Source organism: Pleurodeles waltl, chromosome 2_1, assembly GCF_031143425.1.
Source record: "Pleurodeles waltl isolate 20211129_DDA chromosome 2_1, aPleWal1.hap1.20221129, whole genome shotgun sequence".
In the NCBI taxonomy this organism is placed as follows: Eukaryota; Metazoa; Chordata; class Amphibia; order Caudata; family Salamandridae; genus Pleurodeles; species Pleurodeles waltl.
This window is the reverse complement of record NC_090438.1, coordinates 33,032,935-33,039,355: the sequence shown is the minus strand read 5'-3', so window position 1 is coordinate 33,039,355 and position 6,421 is coordinate 33,032,935.

Sequence of the window (6,421 nt, the reverse complement as noted above, 5' to 3'; positions counted from 1 at the left end):
TAATGCAGCTTTTTGGTGCCTGCGGTTGCAGGGGGAAGATTCCGTCGACCCACGGGAGATTTCTTCGGAGCTTCTGGTGCAGAGAGGAGGCAGGCTACCCCCACAGCATGCACAAGCAGGAAAACAGTCGAGAAGGCGGCAGGATCAGCGTTACAGAGTTGCAGTAGTCGTCTTTGCTACTATGTTGCAGGTTTGCAGGCTTCCAGCGCGGTCAGCGGTCGATTCCTTATCAGAAGGTGAAGAGGGAGATGCAGAGGAACTCGGCTGAGCTCATGCATTCGTTATCTAAAGTTTCCCCAGAGACAGAGACCCTAAATAGCCAGAAAAGAGGGTTTGGCTACCTAGGAGAGAGGAAAGGCTACTAACACCTGAAGGAGCCTATCAGCAGGAGTCTCTGACGTCACCTGGTGGCACTGGCCACTCAGAGCAGTCCAGTGTGCCAGCAGCACCTCTGTTTCCAAGATGGCAGAGGTCTGGAGCACACTGGAGGAGCTCTGGACACCTCCCAGGGGAGGTGCAGGTCAGGGGAGTGGTCACTCCCCTTTCCTTTGTCCAGTTTCGCGCCAGAGCAGGGGCTAAGGGGTCCCTGAACCGGTGTAGACTGGCTTATGCAGAATTGGGCACATCTGTGCCCAACAAAGCATTTCCAGAGGCTGGGGGAGGCTACTCCTCCCCTGCCTTCACACCATTTTCCAAAGGGAGAGGGTGTCACACCCTCTCTCAGAGGAAGTTCTTTGTTCTGCCATCCTGGGCCAGGCCTGGCTGGACCCCAGGAGGGCAGCTGCCTGTCTGAGGGGTTGGCAGCAGCAGCAGCTGCAGTGAAACCCCAGGAAGGGCAGTCTGGCAGTACCAGGGTCTGTGCTACAGACCACTGGGATCATGGAATTGTACCAACAATGCCAGGATGGCATAGAGGGGGCAATTCCATGATCATAGACATGTTACATGGCCATATTCGGAGTTACCATGGTGAAGCTACATATAGGTAGTGACCTATATGTAGTGCACGCGTGTAATGGTGTCCCCGCACTCACAAAGTTCAGTGAATTGGCTCTGAACAATGTGGGGGCACCTTGGCTAGTGCCAGGGTGCCCTCACACTAAGTAACTTTGCACCTAACCTTTACCAGGTAAAGGTTAGACATATAGGTGACTTATAAGTTACTTAAGTGCAGTGTAAAATGGCTGTGAAATAACGTGGACGTTATTTCACTCAGGCTGCAGTGGCAGGCCTGTGTAAGAATTGTCAGAGCTCCCTATGGGTGGCAAAAGAAATGCTGCAGCCCATAGGGATCTCCTGGAACCCCAATACCCTGGGTACCTCAGTACCATATACTAGGGAATTATAAGGGTGTTCCAGTAAGCCAATGTAAATTGGTAAAATTGGTCACTAGCCTGTTAGTGACAATTTGAAAGTAATGAGAGAGCATAACCACTGAGGTTCTGGTTAGCAGAGCCTCAGTGAGACAGTTAGGCACCACACAGGGAACATATACATGCACACCTATGAGCACTGGGGCCCTGTGTGACAGGGTCCCAGTGACACATACATATAGGCCACAAACCTATGAGCACTGGGGTCCTGACCAGCAGGATCCCAGTGACACATAACAACCATACTGAAAACATAGGGCCTGATTCTAACTTTGGAGGACGGTGTTAAACCGTCCCAAAAGTGGCGGATATACCACCTACCGTATTACGAGTTCCATAGGATATAATGGACTCGTAATACGGTCGGTGGTATATCCGCCACTTTTGGGACGGTTTAACACCGTCCTCCAAAGTTAGAATCAGGCCCATAGTGTTTTCACTATGAGCACTGAGGCCTGGCTATCAGGATCCCAGTGAGACAGTGAAAACAGTGACAAACACCCTGACATACACTCACAAACAGGCCAAAAGTGGGGGTAACAAGGCTAGAAAGAGGCTACCTTCTCACACATGTGCTGCACACTCACTGCACACCGGGGCTAATACCCTCTCATTCCATGTACATGTGCTGCACACTCACTGCACGCCGGGCCCAATACCCTCTCATTCCATGTACATGTGCAGCACAACACCGGGGCCCAATACCCTCTCCTTCCATGTACATGTGCCGCACACTCACTTCACACGGGGCCCAATACCCTCTCATTCCATGTACATGTGCTGCACACTCACTGCACACCGGGGCCAAACCCTCTCATTCCATGTACATGTGCGGCACACTCACTGCACACCGGGCCCAATACCCTCTCATTCCATGTACATGTGCTGCAAACTCACTGCACACCGGGGCACAACACCCTCTCATTCCATGTACATGTGCCGCACACTCACTGCACGCCGGGCCCAATACCCTCTCATTCCATGTACATGTGCCGCACACACACTGCACACCGGGCCCAATACCCTCTCATTCCATGCACATGTGCGGCAAACTCACTGCACACCGGGGCCCAATACCCTCTCATTCCATGTACATGTGCTGCACACCGGGGCCCAATACCCTCTCATTCCATGTACATGTGCTGCACACTCACTGCACGCCGGGCCCAATACCCTCTCATTCCATGTACATGTGCCGCACATTCACTGCACACCGGGGCCCAATACCCTCTCATTCCATGTACATGTGCCGCACACTCACTGCACACCGGAACCCAATACCCTCTCATTCCATGTACATGTGCCGCACACTCACTGCACACCGGGGGCCAATACCCTCTCATTCCATGTACATGTGCCGCACACTCACTGCACGCCGGGCCCAATACCCTCTCATTCCATGTACATGTGCCGCACACACACTGCACACCGGGGCCCAATACCCTCTCATTCCATGCACATGTGCGGCAAACTCACTGCACACCGGGGCCCAATACCCTCTCATTCCATGTACATGTGCTGCACACCGGGGCCCAATACCCTCTCATTCCATGTACATGTGCTGCACACTCACTGCACACCAGGGCCAATACCCTCTCATTCCATGTACATGTGCTGCACACTCACTGCACGCCGGGCCCAATACCCTCTCATTCCATGTACATGTGCCACACACTCACTGCACACCGGGGCCCAATACCCTCTCATTCCATGCACATGTGCGGCAAACTCACTGCACACCGGGACCCAATACCCTCTCATTCCATGTATATGTGCTGCACACTCACTGCACACCGGGGCCCAATACCCTCTCATTCCATGTACATGTGCTGCACATTCACTGCACACCGGGCCCAATACCCTCTCATTCCATGTACATGTGCGGCACACTCACTGCACGCCGGGGCCAATACCCTCTCACTCCATGTACATGTGCCGCACACTCACTGCACACCGGGGCCAATACCCTCTTACTCCATGTACATGTGCAGCACACTCACTGCACGCCAGGGCCCAATACCCTCTTATTCCAGGGGCATCCAAACCGGATCCCATATAACACGCGCAGAGCCATGGCACTGCACATGTGCTGCCCACACACTGCACGTCGGGGCCAATACCATCCTACTCCATGTACATGTGCCGCACACTCACTGCACACCGGGGCCCAATACCCTCTTACTCCATGTACATGTGCTGCACACTCACTGCATACCGGGCCCAATACCCTCTCATTCCATGTACATGTGCTGCACACTCACTGCACGCCGGGGCCAATACCCTCTCACTCCATGTACCTGTGCCGCACACTCACTGCACACCGGGGCCCAATACCCTTTCACTCCATGTACATGTGCGGCACACTCACTGCACACTGGGGCCAATACCCTCTCATTCCATGTACATGTGCTGCACACTCACTGCACACCGGGGCCCAATACCCTCTCATTCCAGGGGAATCCAAAATGGATCCCATATAACACGCGCAGAGCCATGGCACGGCACATGTGCCGCACACTCACTGCACACCGGGGCCCAATACCCTCTTACTCCACGTACATGTGCCGCACACTCACTGCACACTGGGGCCCAATACCCTCTCATTCCATGTATATGTGCCGCACACTCACTGCACGCCAGGGCCTAATACCCTCTCATTCCATGTACATGTGCGGCACACTCACTGCACGCCGGGCCAATACCCTCTTACTCCATGTACATGTGCCGCACACTCACTGCACACAGGGGCCCAATACCCTCTTACTCCATGTACATGTGCCGCACACTCACTGCACACCGGGGCCCAATACCCTCTCATTCCATGTATATGTGCCGCACACACACTGCACGCCAGGGCCTAATACCCTCTCATTCCATGTACATGTGCGGCACACTCACTGCACACCGGGGCCCAATACCCTCTCATTCCATGTATATGTGCCGCACACTCACTGCACACCGGGGCCCAATACCCTCTCATTCCATGTATATGTGCTGCACACTCACTGCACACCGGGGCCCAATACCCTCTCATTCCATGTATATGTGCTGCACACTCACTGCACGCCAGGGCCCAATACCCTCTCATTGCATGTACATGTGCCGTACACTCACTGCACACCGGGCCCAATACCCTCTAACTCCATGCACATGTGCGGCACACTCACTGCACACCGGGGCCCAATATCCTCTCATTCCATGTACATGTGCGGCACACTCACTGCACACCGGGGCCCAATACCCTCTTATTCCATGTACATGTGCGGCACACTCACTGCACACCGGGGCCCAATACCCTCTCATTCCATGTACATGTGCCGCACCCTCACTGCACGCCAGGGCCCAATACCCTCTCATTCCATGTACATGTGCTGCACACTCACTGCACACCGGGGCCCTTAGCCCTCTTATTCCATGTACATGTGCTTCACACTCACTGCACACCGGGGCCCAATACCCTCTCATTCCATGTACATGTGCCGCACACTCACTGCACGCCGGGGCCCAACACCCTCTCATTCCATGTACATGTGCTGCACACTCACTGCACGCCGGGGGCCAATACCCTCTCATTCCATGTACATGTGCCGCACACTCACTGCACGCCGGGGGCCAATACCCTCTCATTCCATGTACATGTGCCGCACACTCACTGCACGCCGGGGCCCAATACCCTCTCATTCCATGTACATGTGCCGCACACTCACTGCACGCCGGGGCTAATACCCTCTCATTCCATGTACATGTGCCGCACACTCACTGCACGCCGGGCCCAATACCCTCTCATTCCATGTACATGTGCCGCACACTCACTGCACACCGGGGCCCAATACCCTCTCATTCCATGTACATGTGCTGCACACTCACTGCACGCCGGGGCCCAATACCCTCTCATTCCATGTACATGTGCTGCACACTCACTGCACGCCGGCCCCAATACCCTCTCATTCCATGTACATGTGCTGCACACTCACTGCACGCCGGGGCCCAATACCCTCTCACTCCATGTACATGTGCCGCACACTCACTGCACGCCGGGGGCCTTAGCCCACTTATTCCGGGGGCTGGGCCTGGTGGGCTGGGGCCCTTGGGAGCTGGATTCGAAAGCCAAGGGCCACTCCTGGCGCCTCAGTCGCTTTCCCCAGCACCCCGAGGTTAACAGCGGTGGGCACTGGGGGGCTTCAAAAGAGGGAGGAAGGAGGGAGGGGAAGTGGTGGGAAAACAACCAGAGAGGGAGAAGAGAGGAGGAGGCGAGGAGATTGGCTGGATGGAGAGGGAGATTGGCTGGATGGAGAGGGAGATTGGCTGGATGGAGAGGGAGATTCTGCCAGATGATGAGGGGAGTGGGCTGGTTTTAGCATCTTTGCCAGCGCTGCTTGTGCGCCCCCGGCCCGGCCCTGCTGCACATGCACGCATTGGACACACATGTAATGTCAGTGTAAGGTCTGGCTGGGTTCACGTTAAAGCAGAACTTTACGCAAGAGGGGTCAGTGGGTCCCCTCTCTCCTGACGCAGAGAACAAGCACTGGCAAAGCCAAGTGGTCTGGCGTTGGCTGCTACCATTTTGGCTTTGTCAATGTTTTGTTCTGTTTCGTCGAGTTTTTGTAAAGCGTCATTGTTTGGGGAGCAGCTGAGGTCTTAGCAGTATAAAGCAAGCATTGGCAAAGCCAATAGGTTTCGCCTCTAAGAAATCTATTGGTTTTGTCAATGTTTTTTCAGACTTGTCACACAGCAGCTAACACCCCTCAGCACCCCCTCCTCTTTCACACCCCATCATCCTTGTCTTGTGAAGTTGCATCCCCCTCCCCCTCTAGCGCTTCTATGGTGAATGGCGCTACGCAGACAAGGAAAGACAAAGGTTTACTTACACACCGAGGCACGTACTAGTGAACATGAATGCGCTGCGGCCCCTCTGCGCTTAGAGGACCCTTGTCACCGGCCTCGCGGCGCCCTTCCCGTGACCTCGTGACCTTCCTCCTCACCCCACAGTGTGCCACAAGCCCGCAAGGATGCACAGATGCGCCGATGCCCCGTGTGCCCCTGCGCAG